Source organism: Pongo abelii, chromosome 11 (assembly GCF_028885655.2).
Source record: "Pongo abelii isolate AG06213 chromosome 11, NHGRI_mPonAbe1-v2.0_pri, whole genome shotgun sequence".
Classification (NCBI taxonomy): domain Eukaryota; kingdom Metazoa; phylum Chordata; class Mammalia; order Primates; family Hominidae; genus Pongo; species Pongo abelii.
The window spans coordinates 89820241-89842920 of NC_071996.2; the positions used below are offsets into that span (position 1 = coordinate 89820241).

A 22680-nucleotide genomic window follows, 5' to 3' on the forward strand; every position below is an offset into this window, starting at 1 on the left:
AAGTGGTCAGGCATATTAATCAGGACAAACACTGATGCAGGGGTCAGGTTCCCTTGGCCTGATCCTCAACAGCAGACCTGGGGCTTGTGCATATGTGTGAGGATAACGAACATGGGGTGGAGAAAAACTTCTGAGAGTCCTTCCCACAGGATCCCAATGCATTATGTTATCAAAACCTGTTAGTGAAGTCATAACTGGGTGACAGTTTGCTAGGGAGCATCTGGGGATATAAAGATTGATGAGATGAAGGTGAAAGTTTGGATGAAAACTGGAACATTAGAACAGACTTCATGTGAACTGCTTGTGTCTCCTCTACCTAAGTGTATTATTAGATGGAATCATGTGTGACTGGGAGCACTTCCCATTCCTAGTATTATAAAATCAAAGGTATGTAAGTTTGCCCTTCTGCAATCATTAATTGGGCATACTAAATGGGAACCTATAGAATTGCCTGAGCCCACATAGCTTGTTAATTTGACACAGTGTCGGATGAATCCTCGTAGACAAAAAGAGAATACCACTTTAATTGCTGACATGTTAGAAGTTGGAGTGCTGATACTAACAAATTTTCTGTACAAATGTCCTGTGTGGCTCATGAAAAAGGGAAGTGTCTCATCAAGACTACAGTAGATTTTCCAGGCTTGAATAAAGTAGTCCTGGCTGGGCATGGTGGCTCACGCCTGTAATCCCAGCACTTGGGGAGGCCAAGGTGGGCGGATCACCTGATGTCAGGAGTTCAAGACCAGCCTGGCCAACGTGGTGAAACTCCGCCACTACTAAAAATACAAAATTAGCCATGCATGGTGGCAGGTGCCTCTAATTCCAGCTACTTGGGAGGCTGAGGCAGTAAAATTGCTTGAACCTGGGAGGCAGAGATTGCAGAGAGCCGAGATCGCACCACTGCACTCCAGCCTGGGCAACAAAGTGAGACTCCATCTCAAAACAAACAAATAAACAAACAAACAACACAAAAATAAGCTGGGCATGGTGGTGCACATCTGTAGCTACTCGGGAGGCTGAGGCAGGAGAATCGCTTGAACTCAAGAGGTGGAGGTTGCAGTGAGCCGAGATCAGGCCATTGCACTCCAGCCTGAGCGACAGTTTGAGACTCCATCTCAAAAAAATAAAAAATAAATAAATAAAAATAAATAAAGTAGTCCTGACTACAGCACCAGCAGTTCCTGATATGGTTTCAATCATGCAAAAAATACAATGTCTTGCAAATGTTTTTTCTTTATCACAATCTTGTAAAAGAGTCAAACATGGTTTGTCTTTATGTGGGAAGCATCTCAGCTTACTACATTGTATTGCCACATGGTTATTTGAATTCACCAGTTTACTGCTGTGTCAATACACTACATTGCTAATGCCACAATCACATCAGAAACTGAAAAACAAGCCAGGATTGACTTAATGCAGTAGTGAACAGTCATCACTAATACAGGCTGGTTGACCAATCTAGCAAAGATCCCAGAGTCCATATCAATGGTAGAATTCTCAGGAATAACCTGGGCAGGAGCTATCACATCCCACAGGCAGCTAAACTAGACTCTCTTGTTATCTACCACTGGAACTCAGTGAGAAGCACAGGGTCGGGTGGGTTGTTTGGATTTGGAAGACATATTCTGCATCTGGAAAGAGTGTTGAGCTCTTATCTATTAAGGCTGAAGGAAGGCTGTATTTGAATGGGAACCAACACAATAGCAGTCTATGACTGCATTTCAAGAAGTGATGTCTGGATATATATTTGGCCCTTATGGCCCACTCTGATATGATTTTGGAAGTTCAGTCAGTTCAGTCAGCACTCTTTTTTTTTTTTTTTTTTTTTTTTGAGACAGAGTTTCGCTCTCGTTGCCCAGGCTGGAGTGCAATGGTGCAGTCTTGGCTCACTGCAACTTCCGCCTCCTGGGTTCAAGTGACTCTTCTGCCTCAGCCCCCAAAGTAGCTGGGATTACAGACGCCCACCACCACATGGGCCAGGCTAATTTTTGTATTTTTAGTGGAGATGGGGTTTCACCATGTTAGCCAGGCTGGTCTTAAACTCCTGACCACAGGTGATTCACCAGCCTGAATCCCAAAGTGCTGGGATTACAGGCATGAACCACCTTGCTCAGCCTCAGTCAGCACTCTTATCTGCAGGCTTCACATCTCCTTGGTTCACGTTAACACTCCTAATGTAGATGGTCAGCATCCTGTTTGGAAAGCTCCCCACTCTAACCAACTGATGGTAAAACAAATTGAAGAGGTTGAGAACAAGTAAGCTCAGTAAGCTGAATTGCATGCTATTTTCCTTGCAGTGGTGGAAGAATTAAACAACAATTAGAACCCTGTAGTCTAGGTGCATTCTAACTCATGAACATTGGCCAATAGCTGGCCACGTGGTCAGGAAGAGGAACAATGGAAAACTGGATTGTTAGTGGGGTGTCCAGCTGGGTGCGGTGGCTCATGCCTATAATCCCAGCACTTTGGGAGGCTGAGGCGGGTGGATCGCCTGATGTTGGGAGTTCAAGACCAACCCGACCAACATGGAGAAACCCTGTCTCTACTAAAAATACAAAATTAGCTGGGCATGGTGGCGCATGCCTGTAATCCCAGTTACTTGGGAGGCTGAGGCAGAAGAATCACAAACCTGAGAGGCAGAGTTTGTGTTGAGCTGAGATCGCACCATTGCACTCCAGCCTGGGCAACAAGAGCAAAACTCTGTCTCGAATAAAGAAAAAAGTGGGTGTCCATATGGAACATGGCCTTACGGAAATCACTATGGGAATTAAAGGGATGCATTAAATAGGACATGTTAATGCCCATCAGAAGAACCTTTTTCCCAGACTGGAAAGTGATTGGAACCCCAAGTGGATATCATGGTACATCCAAGGTGGCCAACTGGGCCCATGAAATGAGTGGACATTGGGGGCAGCAGCAATGCAGAGAGGGGTGATCATAGATACATATTCTTCTGCACCCCCAGAAGCATAAAATGCCAACAAGAACTGTCCTCACTGCCCTCCAACCCGGTTCACATCCCTACTCACTCCCCACCATGCCAGCTCACTCTCCCATTTGGTGTCCCTTTTGTGTAGTATCTCTTTTCCCACTGTTGGACACTCATTAGCCTGGCTAATATGGCGAAACCTCATACCTACTAAAAATACAAAAGTTAGCTGGGCATGGTAACAGGCACCTGTAGTCCCAGCTACTCTGGTGCATAGGTAGGAGAATCACTTGAACCTGGGAGGCAGAGGTTGCAGTGAGCCAAGATTGCACCACTGCACTCCAGCCTGGGCGACAGAGCAAGACTCCGTCTCAAAAAAAAAAAAAAACTTCTCTTGGCTGGGCATGGTGGCTCATGCCTGTACTCCCACCACTTTGGAGGCCAAGACAGTAGAATCCCTTGAGGCCAGCAGTTCAAGACCAGCCTGGGCAACATAGTGAGATCTTGTCTCTTAGAAAAAAATAATTTCGTTTTTTGAAATGAAGTCAGCATATGCTGCCCAGGCTGGAGTGCAGTGGCATGATGTCAGCTCACTGCAACCTCCGCCTCCCGGGTTGAAGGGATTCTCCTGCCTCAGCCTCTCTAGTAGCTGGAACTACAGGCGCCCACCACCAAGCCCGGCTAATTTTTTTTTTTTTTTTTTTTTTTTTTTTTAAGTAGAGACAGGGTTTCACCATATTGGCCAGGCTGGTCTTGAACTCCTGACCTTGTGATCCTCCCTCCTCGGTCTCCCAAAGTGCTGGGATTACAGGTGTGAGCCACCGTGCCAGGCCAGAAAAATTTTAAAAGTAGTCAAGTGTGCCATGTGCCTGTAATCCCAGCTACTCCAGAAGATGATGGGGGTAGGACCACTTGAGCCCCGGAGGTCAAGGCTGCAGTGAGCCATGATGGCATCACTGCACTCCAGAGAGAAAATGTGTCTTAACAAAACAGGCCAGGCACAGTGGCTCATGCCTATAAACTCAGCACTTTGGGAGGACGAGGTGGGCGGATCACAAGGTCAAGAGTTCAAGACCAGCCTGACCAACATGGTTAAAACCCGTCTCTATTAAAGATACAAAAATTAGCTGGCATGGTAGCGGGTGCCTGTAATCCCAGCTACTCGAGAGGCTGAGGCAAGAGAATTGCCTCAACCCGCGAGGTGGAGGTTGCAGTGAGCTGAGGTTGTGCTACTGCACTGCACCGGGGGACAGAGCAGGACTCCGTCTTGGGGAAAAACAAAACAAAACAAAAAAAATTCTTTGGTCTTCAGCTATAGTGTATTATAGAGTACCTTAAAATTCTAGCAAGATACTAGGAATAGCTACCCTTGAAGTGAGACTTTAACCTCTTTGTTTCTTGTTCCCAATATGTTTATTTGACGTGGTGGAGAATTACAGATGGTTGGTTTTTGTTTGCTTTTTTAAACATGGTTTCACTCTGTCACCCAGGCAGTGAGGCGATCATGGCTTAATGCAGCCTTGACCTCCCTGGCTCAAGTGTCCTCCTATCCACCTCTCACGTAGCTGGCACTACAGGTGCATGCCACCGCATCTGGCTAATTTTTTTATTTTTATTTTTTGTAGAGATGAGATCTTGCCATGTTGCCCAGACTGGTCTCAAAATCCTGAGTTTAAGCACTACTCTTGCCTCAGCCTCCCAAGGTGCTGGGATTACAGGCATGAGATGTCACACACAGCCTGATAATTACTGACAAATTGAGGTAATATGGGAAATAAGAAAAAACAATCTATATCTAAACATTTCATTTTAAATTCAATGCTCTTTGGTGACTTTTTCCACATATACCAGTTTTTTTGTTTTTTGTTTTTTTGAGACAGAGTCTCGCTCTGTTGCCTGCGCTGGAGTGCAGTGGTGTAATCTCAGCTCACTGCAACCTCCGCCTCCCGGGTTCAAGCCATTCTCCTGCCTCAGCCTCCTGAGTAGCTGGGATTACAGGCAGGCACCATCATGCCTGGCAAATTTTGTTATTTTTAGTAGAGACGCCTCGGCCTCCCAACTTACTGGGATTACAGGCATGAGCCACCACATTTGGCCTTACATATATCTGTTTTTAAAAGCTCTTCACTCTAGGTTTTATTTATTTAGTTAGTTTTTGGAGACAGGGTCTTACTCTGTCACCCAGGCTGGAGTGCAGCAGCACAATCTCAGCTCACTGCAACATCTGATTCCTGGGTTCAAGTGATTCTCCGGCCTCAACCTCCCAAGTAACTGGAATTACAAGCACATGCCACCACGCTCAGCTAATTTCTGTATATATATATATATATATATATTTTTTTTTGTTGTTGTTGTTGTTTGTAGAGACCAGGTTTCGCTATGTTAGCCAGGCTGATCTTGACCTCCTGACCTCAAGTGACCCACCCACCTCGGCCTCCCAAAGTGCTGGGGTTACAGGCATAAGCTACTGCACCCTGGTATTATTTAAATTGTATACTTTTTCATTGTCAAACAATTAGAAAATTTACATTTGTAACTGATATGTACCTTGGCCTGCAGTGAAGCTTTCTGCTGTTGTTTATCAGGGACTAGGTTTCTCAAGTGTTGCTCAGAGAGAATTGGCAACAATGGCTTAGAGAGCCTATGGGGTTGGTGCCAGATGGGCTGGGGGTCGGCATTGTCTGAATTAGATATTGGAATTGATGACCCCTCACCCCCAGGCACCTTCTACTCAAATTATCATAGTTAGTGGGATATTGACAACTACTACGGAATCTCTTTGTACACAGCACAGGGCCTGGAAAACAGTCAGCATTTAATGAATATTTACTGGCTGGCTGAGATTCCTGCAAAAGCATAACTCTGCTACAAGGTTCTCAGGTGGATGCCGATTATGACTTTAAAGTTCTTGTACAGTTCACAAACTCTTTTCACATGTGCTACAGGTAATTTTAAGAATTCAAGGCTGGGCGTGGTGGCTCACACCTGGAATTCTAGCATTTTCGGAGACCCAAGCAGGAAGATTGTTTGAGTTCAGGAGTTTGAGACCAGCCTGGGCAACATAGGAAGACACCATTTCAACAACAACAACAAATTAGCCAGGTGTGGTGACAGCGCCTATAGTCCCAGCTACTCAGGAAGCTAAGGTGGGAGGATCACTTGAACCTGAGCGGTCTAGTTTGCAGTGAGCCATGATTGTTTCACTGCACTCCAGCCTGGGCAACAGAGGGAGACCTTATCTCAAAAACGAAATAAACTGTTGTATCTGTCTTCCTATAAAATTCTATCATTTGAACTTAGGACTCTTTCATCAAATCCTTTATTTACACCATCCAAAAAGAATATATTTGATGGAATGAAACCACTGTGAGCGAGTCCCCTGTGGTTCTAGAATACAGCACCTTTTTTTTTTTTTGAGACTGCAACCTCTGCCTCCCAGGTTCAAGTGATTCTCCTGCCTCAGCCTTCCGAGTAGCTCGGAGTACAGGCGCCTGCCGCCACACCCAGGTAATTTTTGTATTTCTTTTTCTTTTTTCTTTTTTGAGACAGAGTCTTGCTCAGTCGCCCACGCAGGAGTGCAGTGGCGCCATCTCGGCTCACTGCAAGCTCCGCCTCCCACGTCACGCCATTCTCCTGCGTCAGCCTCTCAAGCCGCTGGGATTACAGGCGCTCTCCACCATGCCAGGCTAATTTTTTTTTTTTTTTGAGACAGAATCTGGCTCTCTCGCCCAGGCTGGAGTGCAGTGGCACGGTCTCGGCTCATTACAAGCTCCACCTTCTGGGTTCACGCCATTCTCCTGCCACAGCCACCCGAGTAGCTGGGACTACAGGCACCCGCCACCACGCCCGGCTAATTTTTTTGTAGTTTTGAGAGGTGACATTCGTGCTGGCTCGCTCTCGGCGCCTCCTCGGCCTTAGTGCCCACTCTGGCCGCGCTTGAGGAGCCCTTCAGCCCACCGCTGCACTGAGGGAGCCCCTCTCTGCTGGCTAAGGCCAGAGCCGGCTCCCTCTGCTTGCAGGGAGGTGTGGAGGGAGAGACGCCGGCTGGAACTGGGGCTGCCCGCGGTGCTCGCGGGCCAGAGCGAGTTCCCGGTTGGTGCGGGCTTGGCAGGCCCTGCACTGAGAGCGGCGCGCCGGGCAGTGAGGGGCTTAGTACCCGGACCAGCAGCTACGGAGGGTGCGCTGGGTCCCCCAGCACTGCCGGCCTGCCCGCGCCCCACTTGAATTCTCGCAGGGCCTCAGCAGCCTCCCAACAGTGCAGGGCTTGGGACCTGCAGCCCGCCATGCCCGAGCCCCGCACCCCCGCCGTGAGCTGCTGCGCGGCCGCCCCCTGCTCCGCGGCGCCTGGTCCCCTCGGCCGCCAAGGGCTGAGTGCCAGCTAACAGCGCGGGACTGGCGGGCAGCTCCCACAGGCGGCCCTAGCGGGGGATCCACTAGGTGAAGCCCGCTGCGCTTCTGAGTTGAGTGGGGACTTGGAGAACTTTTATGTCTAGCTAGAGGATTGTAAATGCACCAATCAGCACCCTGTGTCTAGCTAAAGGTTTGTAAACGCACCAATCAGTGCTCTGTGTCTAGCTGATCTAGTGGGGACTTGGAGAACTTTTGTGTCTAGCTGAAGGATTGTAAATGTACCAATCAGCACCCTGTGTCTAGCTCAAGGTTTGTAACTGCACCAATCAGTGCTCTGTGTCTAGCTGATCTAGTGGGGACTTGGAGAACTTTTGTGTCTAGCTGAAGGATTGTAAATGCACCAATCAGCACCCTGTGTCTAGCTCAAGGTTTGTAAATGCACCAATCAGTTTTCTGTGTCTAGCTGATCTAGTGGGGACTTGGAGAACTTTTGTGTCTAGCTGAAGGATTGTAAATGCACCCATCAGCACTCTGTGCCTAGCTCAAGGTTTGTAAATGCACCAGTCAGCATCCTGTCAAGATGGACCAATCAGCTCTCTGTAAAATGGGCCAATCGACTCTCTGTAAAATGGGCCAATTGGCTCTCTGCAAAATGGACCAATCAGCAGGATGTGGGTGGGGCCAGATAAGGGAATAAAAGCAGGCTGCCTGAGCCAGCAGCGGCAACTTGCTGGGGTCTCCTTTCACACTGTTGTAGCTTTGTTCTTTTGCTCTTTGCAATAAATCTTGCTGCTGCTCACTCTTTGGGTCTGCACTGCCTTTGTGAGCAGTAATACTCACTGCAAAGGGCTGCAGCTTGATTCCTGAGGCCAGCGAAACCACGAACCCATGGGGAGGAATGAACAACTCCAGATGTGCTGCCTTAAGAGCTGTAACATTCACCGCGAAGGTGTGCAGCTTCGCTCCTCAAACCAGTGAGACCATGAACCCCAACAGAAGGAAGAAACTCCGAACACATCCGAACATCAGAAAGAACAAACTCCGGACACACCATCTTTAAGAACTGTAACACTCACCCTGAGGGTCCGCAGCTTCATTCTTGAAGTCAGTGAGACCAAGAACCCACTAATTTTGGACCCAGTTTTAGTAGAGATGGGGTTTCACCCTGTTAGCCAGCATGGTCTTGATCTCCTGACCTCATGATCTGCCCGTCTTGGCCTCCCCTAGTGCTGGGATTACAGGTATGAGCCGCCGCACCCAGCCAATTTTTGTTGTTTTAGTAGAGATGGGGTTTCACCATGTTGGCCAGGATGGTCTCTATATCTTGACCTAGCGATCCGCCTGCCTCGCCTCCCAAAGTGCTGGGAGTACAGGTGTGTACCACCATGCCCGGATAATTTTTTTATTTTTAGTAGAGACGGAGTTTCACCATGTTGGCCAGGCTGGTCTGAAACTCCTGGCCTTAGGTAATAATCCACCCACCTTGGCCTCCCAATGTGCTGGGATTAGAGGTGAGCCACTGTTCCCGGCCTCCAGGCTTTTAATGACAAATACAACTGGCATAAATGGTTGTTGAGAATGAACATGGCTGAGTCTTAGGCAGCATGCTGTTAAATTTTTCAGAACACAGATATACAGATTATCCAAAATTCTTGTCAGCCACTGGTGTTTTATAGGAGAGTGAAGAATGTCAGTTAATTTGGCCACCGAGGTAGTGGAGTTAGGACAGTGTCTGCTCTGTCCACTGTGTGGAAGTTGAAGTCGTTATCCACTCCCCTGTGGCCGGATATTCCAGTGGTTTCCAGTTCTCAAATGTGCACTATAATGATGATCCTTAGGATGAATTTCTGGAGGTGTAATTGTGCTATGTATGTACATAGATGTAGATGCTCCCACATGTACTTTGTCTTTGAGACAAACTGCCAGATAACCAAAAAGTGTGTGCCAGATTTCATCAGATTGTAGGAGAGTGTCCATTTTCATGTTCTGTTTTCAAAATTGAAAATTGTGACAGGTTAAATGTGGTGGTTCACGTCTATAATCCCTGCAGTTTGGGAGGCTGAGGCAGGAGGATCCCCTGAGGCCAGGAGTTTGAAGCTAGCTGGGCAGCATAGGGAGACCCCCATCTCTGCAAAAGTTAAAAAAAATATATTAGCCAGGCATTCTGGCACACACCTGTATGTGGTCCCAGCTTCTCTGGAGGCTGAGGTGAGAGGATTGCTTTACCTCAGGAGTTTGAAGCTGCAGTGAGCCATGACCACACCACTGTATTACACCCTAGGTGACAAAGCAAGACCTTGTCTAAAAGAATTTTTTTAAATTAAAAAAAAAAAAAATTTTGTGACAATAAATCTACAAAACGTGTTCAGTTTGATAGGTGAAATTTTAAATTGCATCATTAGTTTGTATTTTTGATGTACAAATGCATATTTTTCTTTTGAAACATTATCCTTCTTTGTGACCTGATGAACATAACCTGTGTTCACTTTTCAGTTCAGGTGTTTACCTGTTTCCTGTTGGTTTGCATTCACTCTTTATTTATTTATATTTATTTATTTTTTATAGGGTCTCACTCTGTTGGCCAGGCTGGAGTGCAGTAGTACAGTCTTGGCTCACTGCAACCTCTGTCTCCCGGGTTCAAGTGATTCTCCTGCCTCAGCCTCCCAAGTTGTTGGAATTACAGGTGTGTGCCGCAACACTTGACTAATTTTTGTATTTTCACTAGAGACAGGGTTTCACCATGTTGGCCATGCTGGTCTCAAACTCCTGACGTCAGGTAATCCACCCGCCTTGGCCTTCCAAAGTGTTAGGATTAGAGCGTGAGCCACAGCGCCTGGTCCCACTGTTAATTATGGATAATAAACCTTATTCCATCACTGACAGCAAAATGTTCACATTATGTTTGCTGTTTTCATTGAGCAATATTGGAACTGTCATTCATTTTAATATAAGCCTAAGAGGACACAGCTTGGATTTTAACGTTTAATACAGATAATTTTGGGGTAGTTTAAATGTTTCTTTATTTGGTTAATTTATACATATTTGTTCATGTTTATTCAATGTGATCATCAAGATTTTTTGAGACCCCCATTTAAAACAGTAATTTGTATATTCTTGGAACTTCTCAGGTAAAGGATTATAGCATAGCATAAGTTGTAGCACATCAGATCTTTGCAGCTGTTGCATAATAGGTTATGTCCTCTGATTAAAAGTAACAATGACTTGGAGTGTTTTATATGGCTCTCTTTTTTTGGACAGGTGTTTCTTTGCCTTTCAGAAATATAAGGGTTTGAATTAGAATATTTTATGCCACCTGTGTTGCTGGAACCTAAATCATATTTGTAGGGAAGAAGGATGAAGAGGGAGATATTTATGGTGAGTGTTCAACCTCTGAATTTGTCTTCATGGCTGACTTTGGGGATCAGTCATAAAATCATACCTGTCTTCAGTCTGGTGTAACTTTTAAAGTGATTGAGATATTTATTAACCCAGTTATTTTTTCTTGGATGTTATTATAATTTTAGAGCTTTCTTTGAAAATCTGTCATTTGTTAATTGAGGCATCTTGTTTGAAACAATGTGCAGCATAACGGAGAAATCATAGGCCATCATTTGAGTGACATTTATTATATGTGGTCCATGATCCTTGAAAGTCTACTTCGTCTATGTCTTTTGAGCACTCCTTACCTTGGGCCCCTATTTTTGCTAACTTGGGGTTTAGTCGGAAACGCTAAAGGTGAGGAAATTGTGTGTTCCTTTATTGGGGCCTAAGCTTGCCCCATGGTGCATTTCATAGATTGTCATAGGCTCCCACTGCAGAATAAATGGTGATGGCCCACCGTAGCAGGGCTACCCATCCTCGGTCCTATGGTCAGACACCACCCATCTGGCAAGGATTATTGCCCCGCATTGACTCCAGACTATAGGCTTCAGGAAGTCCCTGGAGGACAGATTTGTAGGAAAGATGGGGGGGGGTCACTCTGTCAAAGTGTGTATCCTTGAGTGACTTAGTTTTTGTTCAAATGGAAGTTTAAATTCTTTCTAAAAGGAAAAAAATTACATAGCAGATATGTTATTATAGTGCATTGCTATCATCAAATTTATCTAATGAAATAAATAGACTAGATAAACAGAGACTGTCTCTCCCTCTGATGGGGACATGTTGATGGTGTTCTCAGGAGAGGACCTTGTGGAAAACTTGTCTTTGAGGCCCCCAGGCCTAAGGTCCTCCATCCTCCCATGGAGGCTGTTTGCTGTTGCGCTGGAGGAATGATTTTCCTCTTAGGACAATCATGGCTTGTAGCAGAGCAGGAGACTGCATTGGTCAGAGGGTTCCGAGTGGATCTACATGGCTGGGTTTAAGTCCCAGCTCTGCCAATTGTCAAGGCTGTGATACTAGGCAAATACTTCTCCTGAGCCTCAGTTTATTCTGTAAAATGAGGGTGACAGGCCGGATGTGGTGGCTTATGCCTGTAATCCCAGCACTTTGGGAGGCCAAGGTGGGCAGATCACTTGAACCCAGGAGATTGAGACCAGCCTGGGGAACATGACAAAACTCTGTCTCTACAAAAATTACAAAATTACCAGGCATGGTGGCACACACCTATAGTCCCAGTTACTCGGGAGTCTAAGGTGGGAGGATCGCTTGAGCCTAGGAGGCGGAGGTTGTAGTGAGTTGAGGTCATGCTGCTGCACTCCAGCCTAGGCGACAGAGCCAGACCCTGGCTCAAATTAAAAAAAAAAAAGAAAGAAAATAAAAGAGAGTGCCAGGCATAACCTTCTTACAGGGAAGTGAGAGGTAAAGGAGAAAATGCAGCAGATGCTTGCCCCTGTCTCTGGCTGAACTTGGACAGATTCAAAAGAGGGAAATACAAGGTTTTGAAGAAATTTAGAGCTCAGAACAGGGCTGATTAGAACTCTAGGAGAGGCCGGGCACAGTGGCTCATGCATGTAATGCCAGCACTTTGGGAGGCTGAGGCAGGCAAATCACCAGAGCTTGGGAGTTCTAGACTAGACAGGACAATATGGCGAAACCTCATCTCTACTAAAAATACAAAAAATTAGCCAGTCATGGTGGTACATGCCTGTAATCGCAGCTACTCGGGAGGCTGAGGCAGGAGAATCACTTGAAGCCAGGAGGCAGAGGCTGCAATGAGCCGAGATCGTGCCATTGCACTACAGCCTGGGCAACAAGAGGGAAACTGTCTCAAAACAAAAACAAACAAACAAAAAACTCTGGGAGAGACCTTCATTCAAGAGTATGGTCCAAGGCATTGGGTGCCTGTTGTGAGGGCTCAGAGCTCAGGAGTAAAGCAGCCCAGGCTATCAGCTGGGGTGGAGGGATAACCTGTGGCCCACTTTTGCTTGGTCTTTGTGCAGAATAGTCTGCATCTCAGGTCCATCCCTCTCACCTCCAGCTTGCCCTGAGTACAACTTAGAACCATTGTGTGGATGGTGGGCAGCAGGAATTGTCCTGGACAGGCCCCTCCCTGGTTTGGTCAGCCCTGCTTGAATGGGGTCTTTGCGAGGAATCTTTTCAGAGGCTGTCATCTCTAGAAGGTTGGCCAACAGGTGGAGATGAACGCAGCAGTTACTTTGGTTAAGAAAAGTGGCGAAAAACTATAGTGCAGCCCATTGCATTCTGGGTTAGCCTCTCATAGTTATAAAGAATGCAAAACCCTGTCCTATTGGAAGCGACTTGCTGGCAAAAGAATTCCTCCCTGTCCCCAAGTTTCCTCTGTTTACTGCTTTGCTATGTTGTCTTTCTGTCCCTCCACTGCCTGGCAGCTTGGAAGAAGTCAGTATGTTCCTACAGCTCTAACCCAGAGCAAATCTTCTCTGAAAACACCAGGAAGTTGGACATGAGCAAGAATTTTAAAATCATTTTGGAATTGTGAAAGTTGAGATGTGAATTGGCCTGTTCTTGTCTTACCTAACTAAAACAGAGAGGCTGAAAGTAAAATGCGCTAGGGTACATAACATTGTTCCAAGAATGCAATTCTCTGTGAGGCTGGCTGCTGAAACTGGGCTGTCACCTGAAACCAGTTTTATCTAATGGCTGCCGAAACCTGCTATGATTCTAAGAATAGTTTCACCCATTGCTGCCACTGAACAGTCAAAACCTGCCAGCTCTGCACATTCTTATAGTGCCAATGAATTTTTTCAAAGAGCAATACAACTTTTTTTTTTTTTTTTTTTTTTTTGGAGACAGGGTCTCACTCTGTCACTCAGGCTGGAGTACAGTGCGTGGTCACAGCTCACTGCAGTCTCGACCTTCCAGGCCCAACCGATCCTCCTGCCTGAGCCTCCCGAGCACACCACCATACCTGGCTGTTTTTATTTTTGTTTTTCATTTTTTTGTGAAGACAGAGTCTCCCTGTGTTGACCAAGCTAGTCACAAACTGCTTGACTCAAGGGATCTTTCTACCTTGGCCTCCCAAAGTGCTAGGATTACAGGCATGAGCCACGGTGCCTGGCCCAACATTAAAAAAAAATAAAACCTCTAACCTTCTCTTTGTTCATCAGACATAGACCATCCAGTCTGTGCATGTGCTTTGAGTTGTAATTCTTCCCAAGTAAAACATTTTTCAAGGTGCGGTTGCTTATATCTATAATCCCAGCACTTTGGGAGGCCAAGGTGGGAGGATGGCTTGAAACCAGGAGTTCCAGACTAGCCTGGTTAACATAGTGAGACCTCATCTCTACAAAAACTAAAAAATTAATTGTATGTGATAGCACACAGCTGTAGTCCCAGGTACTCAGGAGGCTGAGGTAGGAGGATTGTTTGAGCCCCAGGAGTTTGAGGCTACAGTGAGGTGTGATCACACCACTGCACTCTAGCCTGGGCAACAGAGCCAGACCCTGTCTCAAAAATAAAAAATGAAGAAACAACAACAACAAAAATTTTAATCTCAGAGATTTTTCTTTATATTTTATTTGACTTCAACAGAACTATTTCATGTTGTCTTTTTTTCCAGGCAGTTTTGCATTTGTGCCTTTTGTAGAAGAAAGCATCATTCATTGTTTTTCTGGCAGGATGGAAGACGTTAAAGTAAACAATTGAGAGAAAATCAGTCTGATGATGGGTTAGAGCAGAGGCTGTGGGCTCCGTCAGTGACTCTGCAGGTAGAGTGGAACTCCCGGCAGAAAGAGATGTTGCATCCTACACGGGAGGCCCACAACCTCCCCTTGCCACCTGAACATCAGGCAGGTGGTGCCAGCAGTGTGACCCTCTGGAGTAGGGTGGCGGATCAGTGTCAATGATTCAGCATTTGGTTGACATTCAGGCACAGCTTGGTGGGAGGAATTGCATGAAAATGCTACTCTAGAGTTGAGTATGTGGAAGAGATAGGCTCCTGATGCTGTGCGACGAGGCTGAGGGAACCAGGAGGAACCATAGATTCACAGCCTTCCATAGGGGTGCGGCTGAGAGGGTCTAATCCATCTAAGGAGAAACAAGCTGAAGAAGGTAGCCTAGGTTGGCTGTTTGAATCGTAATCATGCTCATTTTGGAGGAGAGGAGAAAACAGCCATGACTATTTGGGATATGCATGACTTTTCACTTCATACTGGCGATGGGCCCACTCTACTGTCCTTGATCTGGGGTCTCCCCTGCTGCACTTCACCAGAATTTCAGAAACCCAGGCTGGTTCTCCTCCTGGCCATTCTAGCACCATTCAAAAGTAATCCCCCCACCTTCCTGATCCTCCACACCTGTTTCTCCCCTTTTCCTTCCAGACAAAAAGTCTCATTTTTTGTAACTATATCTCCCACTTCTTCAATTTCAGTTCTCTCCACTAACAAAGTTGCATTGTTTGTAAATGTATCTCCCAGCTCTTCAACTTCCCCTCAGTTACTGGCCGGTGCTCCTTGTTCCTTTTCTTTGTCATTCCTCTTGTGGGGGAAGATCAGCATTCTGTTTGCATTTGGACATTTTCTCCCCACCTTCTGACCTTTCCATCTCAGCCCACTCTCTGTCAATGGGCGCACTGACTGTTGCCACCATCTTGGTTGCTTTTCTGTGTGACCCTCAGGTCCATGGCTTCTCCCTGGTCTGTCCCTCACCATTACCCCGACTCCCAACTCATTTTGTTATGGTTGGGACTCTGTCTCCTGTTTTAGAAAATGAATTCACCTTATTGCTTTATCCAATTATGAAAATACAGGGTGATTTAAAAATTCACATAGTGCAGAAAGACGTCAAAAAGAAGTAAACAGTTGTCTGAAATCATAGGCAAGGTGGCTCAACTCAACATTTTGGTGATTGAGAGGATAACGTTCCAGGTGTGATGAAATTCTCACATGGATTACACAATTTTACATGTAACTTAATTTATTATCTTTTCTGCTGTTTTATTCAACAATTTGTCCTGGGTTTTTACGTCAGTAAATATAAACACATACTTTTAAAAGCTTTTGTGTCAGGAGTTTGAGACCAGTCTGGCCAACATGGTGAAACCCCTTCTCTACTAAAAATACAAAAATTAGCTGGGCGTGGTGGTGGGCACCTGTAATCCCAGCTACTTGGGAGGCTGAGGCAGGAGAATCAGTTGAACCCGGGAGGCGGAGGTTGCACTGAGCTGAAATTGTGCCACTGCACCTCAGCCTGGGCAACAGAGTGAGACTCCATCCCTAATTTAAAACAACAACAACAGAAAGGCTGAGCGTGGTGGCTCACACCTTTAATTCCAGCACTTTGGGAGGCTGAGATAGGTGGATCATCTGAGGTCAGGAGCTCAAGACCAACCTGACCAAAATGGTGAAACCCTGCCTCTACTAAAAATACAAAAAATTAGCCGGGCATGGTGGTACACGCCTGTAATTCCAGCTACTTGGGAGGCTGAGGCAGGAGAATCACTTGAACCCGGGAGGCGGAGGTTGCAGTGGGCTGAGATGGCACCACTGTACTCCAGCCTGGGTGACAGAACAAGACTCCGTCTGGGTGGGTGAGGTGGGGGTGTGGAGAAGCTTTTGTGGAACAGTTCAGAGGAACACAAGAGAGATTGTGCTAATGCCCTTCATCCCTGTTGCTGTCTTAGATAGCTGTCTGTGCATGGCCAGGGTAATCATTTCACTAAATAGTCATTAAATATTCTAGTTTGTATCTTTCAAAGAGAACTTTATTTATTTATTTTTGAGACAGAGTCTTGCTCTGTCGCCCAGGCTGGAGTGCAATGGCAAGATCTCAGCTCACTGCAAACTCTGCCTCCCTGGCTCAAGCAATTCTCCTGCCTCAGCCTCCTAAGTAACTGGGATTACAGACACCCACCACCATGCCCAACTATTTTTTGGTATTTTTAGTAGAGACAGGGTTTTGCCATGTTGGTCAGGCTGGCCTCGATCTCCTGACCTCAGGTGACCCACCCACCTCGGCCTCCCAAAGTGCTGGGATTACAGGCATAAGCCACCACACCCGGCCTCAAAGAGAACTTTTAAAAAATACCCCAAATAGTTAACAATAATTCATTATTATTGTCACATAGGCAGTGTTCGGAGCCCCCCCGCTGTCTCAAAATTGGAAAAGTTTGTATCGGGGTCTAGATTATTTTTTAATGGCTGTGTGGGTATGCTATTTGGATGTACCCTCATTTAATCCATCCTATTGATGGACTGTGAACTGAATGTCATTTACATGATGAAACCCTATCCTCCTAAAGGGATGGTGTTAGGAGGTGGGGCCTTTGGGAGGTGATTAGGGATGGATAAGGTCCTGAGGGCGGAGCCGCCACAATGAGATAAATTCTCTTAACAGAGGCCCCAATATGAGCTTGTTCTCTTTCCACCTTGTGAGGATGCAGCAAGGAGCCAGCCTCAGCAACCAGAAAGTGGGCTCTGATCATTGACTTCTACCCTCCAGAATCGTGAAAAATCATCTGTTGTTTGTAAGGCACCATGGCTTTGGAGCTTTGGTATAGCAGCCCGAAGAGACATCTAGGTTGTTTGCAACGGTTTGTCTTTATTTAACCATATCTGTGATGAGTATACTAGAATTGGTTTTGGCTCTTTTTTCCTCAGGCTGAACTTCCAGCTGCAGTTGCCCTAAAATTGTTGGCAGAGGAATTCCCACATGGGAGTGCCCCATTCCCTATGGAAATGGGACTTGCTGGGACTCCAAAGAAGGAAGCACCAAGCTCCAGGGTGATTGGTTCAAAGTGTTCATTAGGGGAATTTACTGGGTGCTGTAGCATGTGCCCGGATAGACACCCAGAGAAAAGGATGTTCTGCTTAGGTATGTTCCTAAGCACAAGGGTGTCACAGTCCTGAGTTTATAGGAAAGGTTCAGGAATTTGGCTCAGGGCCAGCACCAGTTTCTTTCCACATTTTGGGTAACAATCCAAACGTCTTTGTTAGTGCCTGGGAATATTCACGGCCCCAGCTTGGGTTCAACCTTGTGCGAGAAATGCAGCTGCCCAGCTCACAGAGCAGTCAAAGCACCTGGTGTTTCTTGGTCAGGACAGGAGAGAAAGAGGGAGAACTGGGGGACCTCACAGCTCCTCTTGCCAGGTTCTAGGAGGTGGAGTTACAGGGTCACGGAGGAAGGACCGGGAGGGTTGGGCAGGAGCCTAGCACCAGAGCCGGATTTGTCTCTGCTTACATCTCTGTCAGACCAGCGGTGGAGGTTTTCCTTTTCATTTCTCTCAGTATAAATGGGATGGAATGCAGTGGCTTATGTTTTCACAGCTTAGCATCTTTTGTGTATTTTCCCAGGAGGAGTTTGTGCTTTAATTGACTTAACAGTTCTTATCCAAAGCGTGGTCTGACTATCCATTTGGGTAAAGTTTTTCTTTAGTTTTAAAAATAATGATACTCAGGAAAGTTTTAACATTTTGTAAATTTTGACCTTACATATAAGTTTATAGGTTATTATATATATTTTTAAGTGCTATTATCAGTGAGTTTTTCCCCATTGTATTTTTGCATTTGGTTATTATTGCTTTTATGGGTATTTGTCTATTTTTCTCGAGGATTCTTTTTTTTTCTTTTTTTGAGACAGAGTTTCGCTGTTGTTGCCCAGGCTGGAGTGCAATGGCGTGATCTAAGCTCTCCGCAGCCTCCGCCTCCCAGGTTCAAGCAGTTCTCCTGCCTCAGCCTCCCGAGTAGCTGGGTTCACAGGCATGTGCCACCATGCCTGGCTAATTTTATATTTTTACTAGAGACGGGTTTTCTTCATGTTGGTCAGGCTGATCTCAAACTCCTGACCTTAGGTGATCTGCCCACCTCAGCCTCCCAAAGTGCTGGGATTACAGGTGTGAGCCACCGCACTCGGCCCTCAAGGGTTCTTATGACTGAAAAAACCTGAATGTGAAGGTTCACATACTATAGAATGCACAGCTATTAAGTATAGAGCTCAGTGATTTTTAAAAACCTTGCACACTTGTGTCACTACCACCCAGGTGACGCTACAAGCCATACAAGATCCTCCCGGGCAGTGCCCTCCCTCTTGGGGGGTTCGCTTCTCATGCTCAATGTCAAGCCTATGAGAAGTCAACTATGCTTCTAACAGCAATACTTTGTTCCCTGAACATACCTCCTGTATCCGTTCTTCTACTGTTAAAGGAGTTTGATTATTTCCCATTTTTGGCAATGACAACAGACTAGTTTTGAACATCTTGCCACAGGCTTTGGTGTACATCTGCGTGTGCTCTTGTTGAGTATTTAAACAGGGCGGCACAGCGGGGTGGTAGGGCAAGTGGTAAGCCCATGGGGTCTCCCTCGAATGCCCAACAGTTTTTCAGAGTATGCAGCACGTGGGAGCCTTTTCCTGCTCCTTGGTTACCAGCATGTGGTGTCACTGCACAACAGCTTTTACCCGTTTTGTTTGGTGTGCCTTGGTTAGCACTGGGGTTTCGATTTGCATTTCGTGGTAATTAAACATGTTGAGCACTTTTTCTTGTGCTTACTTGCTTTGAAATGACCTTTATTGTCAGATGCCTGTCACAGTCTGTTGTCCACTTAAAAGAATGGGTTGTTTGGCTGGGCACGGTGACTCACGCCTGTAATCCCAGCATTTTGGGAAACTGAGATGGGATGATAGCTTGAGGCCAGGAGTTCACAACCAGCCTGGGCAACACAGCAAAGACCTCATATTGCCCATAGCCTGGGCAACAGATCCTATCTCTTAAAAAAGCGGGGGGCTATTTTTCTTTGTATGGTGATTTGTAGGGCTTCTTTGTCTATTTTCGACATAATCCTGGGTCATGTCTACGTATTGCAAGTATGTCCTCCCTGTCTCTGGCTTGCTTTTAATAAAATTTTTTTTGAGACGGAGTCTTGCTCTGTCGTGAGGCTACAGTGGAGTGGCACAATCTCAGCTCACTGCAACTTCCACCTCCTGGGTTCAAGTGATTCTCCTGCCTCAGCCTCCTGAGTAGCTGGGACTACAGGCACGTGCCACCACACCAGCTAATTTTTGTATTTGTTTTTAGTAGAGACAGGGTTTCACCATGTTGGCCAGGATGGTCTCGATCTGTTGACCTCATGATCTGCCTGCCTCAGCCTCCTAAAGTGCTGGGATTACCACGCCTGGCCTACTTTTAAAAAATTTTTAAGGGTTTATTTTGATGAAGAGGTTATTGATTGATTGTTCTGCCTATTTCTATTGAAACATTGCTTCTGCACTAGTCTCTTTTTCCTTCTTCCATTCAAATTACACATTTGTTAGGGCTTTTTACATCATTCTGTGTGCCTTAGTTTTTTGTTTTTGTTTTTGTTTATTTTTTTGAGACAGAGTCTTGCTCTGTTGCCCAGGCTGGAGTGCGGCATCATGATCTTGGCTCGCTGCAATCTCCGCCTCCCGGGTTCAAGCAATTCTCCTGCCTCACTTCCCAAGTAGCTGGGATTATAGGCGCCCACCACCACACCTGGCTAATTTTAGTACTTTTTAGTAGAGACAGGGTTTTATCGTGTTGGCCAGGCTGGTCTTGAACTCCTGACCTCAGGTGATCCGCCCACCTAGGCCTCCCAAACTGCTGGAATTACAGGCATGAGCCACTGTGCCTGGCCAAAAAAATTATTTTTAGAGAGACTGCATCTCATTCTGTTGCCTAGGCTAATCTTGAACTCCTGAAACCTGGATATTTTCTCTAGCTTTGTCTCATGTATAGCAGGTCCTCACCTTCATTTTGTTATAACACTGATGAGAAAACAAATCAGCTGTTGACCAGGGCCACAGCCACTCTCTGGGTTTTGTTTGCATGTTCTTCTCCTGTCTGCAAGTTTTCTTTTGGTACTCAGGTTTCCTCCCACATCCTAAGCTGCACCTGTCAGGTGAATTGGTGGGTCTCTGGTCGCAGTCTCGGTGAGGGTGGGCATATGTGACAGCTCCCTGCTATGGGATGGCATCTTGGCCAGGATCGGTTTGTGCCTTGTGCCATGAGCTGCTGGGATAGGCTCTGGCTACCCGAGACCCTGAAGTGGAATAAGCAGGTTGGAAAATGAATAAATACAAATTATCATCCAATAAAAATTCCTAAAACATAAGATAATTAATTATCAAATTAAACAATGTGGTCTGAAAGCATCCAGTCACCATATTTGTGATCGTGACTGCATGGTGTGGTAGGACGTGCTCCCTCCAATTGTGGCTTTGCAAACATTTATTTTATTTTTATTTTTATTTTTATTGTTTTTGAGATGGAGTCTCACTTTGTAGCCTAGGCTGGAGTGCAGTGGCACGATCTCGGCTTACTGCAGCCTCTGCCTCCCGGGTTCAAGCAATTCTCCTGTCTCAGCCTCCTGAGTAGCTGGGACTACAGGCGCGTGCCACCATGCCTGGCTAATTTTTGTATTTTTAGTAGAGATAGAATTTCATCATATTGGTGATCCACCCACCTCGGCCTCCCAAAGTGCTGGGATTACAGGCATGAGCCACCACGCCCAGCCTATTCTTGATTTATCCTACCACCACTACAATCGCCATCATGTACTCATTCACCAAAAATTCGGTAATTGCCTTGTATTTATTAATCTTCAGTGGATGTATAGCGCACATTTATTTTAATGTATAATGTTAGAGATGTTTTTAAACTTTCTTTAGAAGTTTGGTGATGTTTTTGTGACTAGAAGTATGCTGGAGGAATTTAACTCTGGTTTATATTAATTAGCCTATGGTAAGATTCCTTTTGTTATTTGTAGGTTTGCTTAAAGACACAGTTTCTATTAAGTGAGGATTTACTGTACAGTTAATGTATTTTATTTTATTTTTTTGCTCTGGAACTTCCTTTTGATGTCTTTTATGGCTTTTAGTTCCTTTGCTGAAATTCTCAACTTTAAGCTTTAATATCTTGGACATATTAATGATAGATTTTTTAGGGTTTACTCCTGGTGATTTCATTATCCTGATCCCTGTATATCTGTTTCTGTGGTTGTGCTTTTTGGTCATGACTTTTCCTTTCTGTCTGCTTGGGTATTTTTTCATTGCTTATTGAATATTTTATTTTATTTGAGACAGAGTCTGACTCTGTCACCCAGGCTAGAGTGCAGTGGCACGATCTCGACTCATTGCAACTTCTGCATCCCTCTTTCAAGCGATTCTTCTGCCTCAGCCTCCCCAGTAGTTGGGATTAGATGCGCCCGCCACCACACCTGGCTTATTTTTGTATTTTTAGTAGAGATGGGGTTTCACCGTGTTGGCCAAGCTGGTCACGAACAGGTCTTACTTTTAAGTATTTAATCTATTTGATTTCATTTTTGTGTATGGTGTGTGATAAGGATCTAATTTCATTCTGCATGTGGATGTCGAGTTTTCCCAACACCACTTATGAAGAGACTGTCCTTTCCCCATTGTGTGCTTTTGGCACCTTTATCTAAAATTAGATAGCTTTAAATGTATGGTTTTATTTCTGGGCCATTGATTCTGTTCCTTTGGTCTATGTGGGGACCCACCTCTGACCTCACCTAGTTCCTGGCAGAATTAGGTCTCTACTGGGCTTGTGGCTGGAGTCTCCCTCAGTTCCTTGCCACATGGGTGCCCCTGATAGGGTGGCCCATATCATGGTAGCTGGCTTCCTCAGATAATGTGAGCATACACCAGTAAGATGGAAGTTACTGTCTGTCTCTTGAGACCTGATCTCACTTTTGCCAGACTCTGATAGTTAGAAGCAAGTCAGTAGATCAGCCCTCACAAAGGGAGGGCTTTAGATGAGGCCATGAATTCCTGAGAGCAGGATGGTTGGGCCATCCCAGAGGTCTGCACAACTTACCTGTGGGAGTGAGATTTCTTTCAGGCCTGCTTTCCTCAGTGCCAAGGGAGCTACTGGCCACTCTAGGCTGGGGTTCTCACAGCTGAGCCCCAGAGCAAACCTCCCCTTCAAGAGCCTCATGTTGGAACTGTCTGAGTCCCTGGCCAGATAGAAGAAAGATGCCTCTTGTCTGTGGGCTGTACTCATTCTGGAGTCTGAGGGA

At 45.8% G+C, this 22680-nt stretch overlaps 1 long non-coding RNA gene across 1 annotated transcript in view; it reads left to right on the forward strand.

The window, feature by feature from the left end:
- The window catches only part of LOC134759610 (uncharacterized), a 135999-nt gene that overhangs the window by 109526 nt on the left and 3793 nt on the right, over positions 1 to 22680 (forward strand). Inside the window, exons 7-8 of the long non-coding RNA XR_010136061.1 lie at positions 9845 to 9962; positions 10538 to 10654. This is a non-coding gene — a long non-coding RNA (uncharacterized LOC134759610). The remainder of the gene's footprint in view (positions 1 to 9844; positions 9963 to 10537; positions 10655 to 22680) is intronic.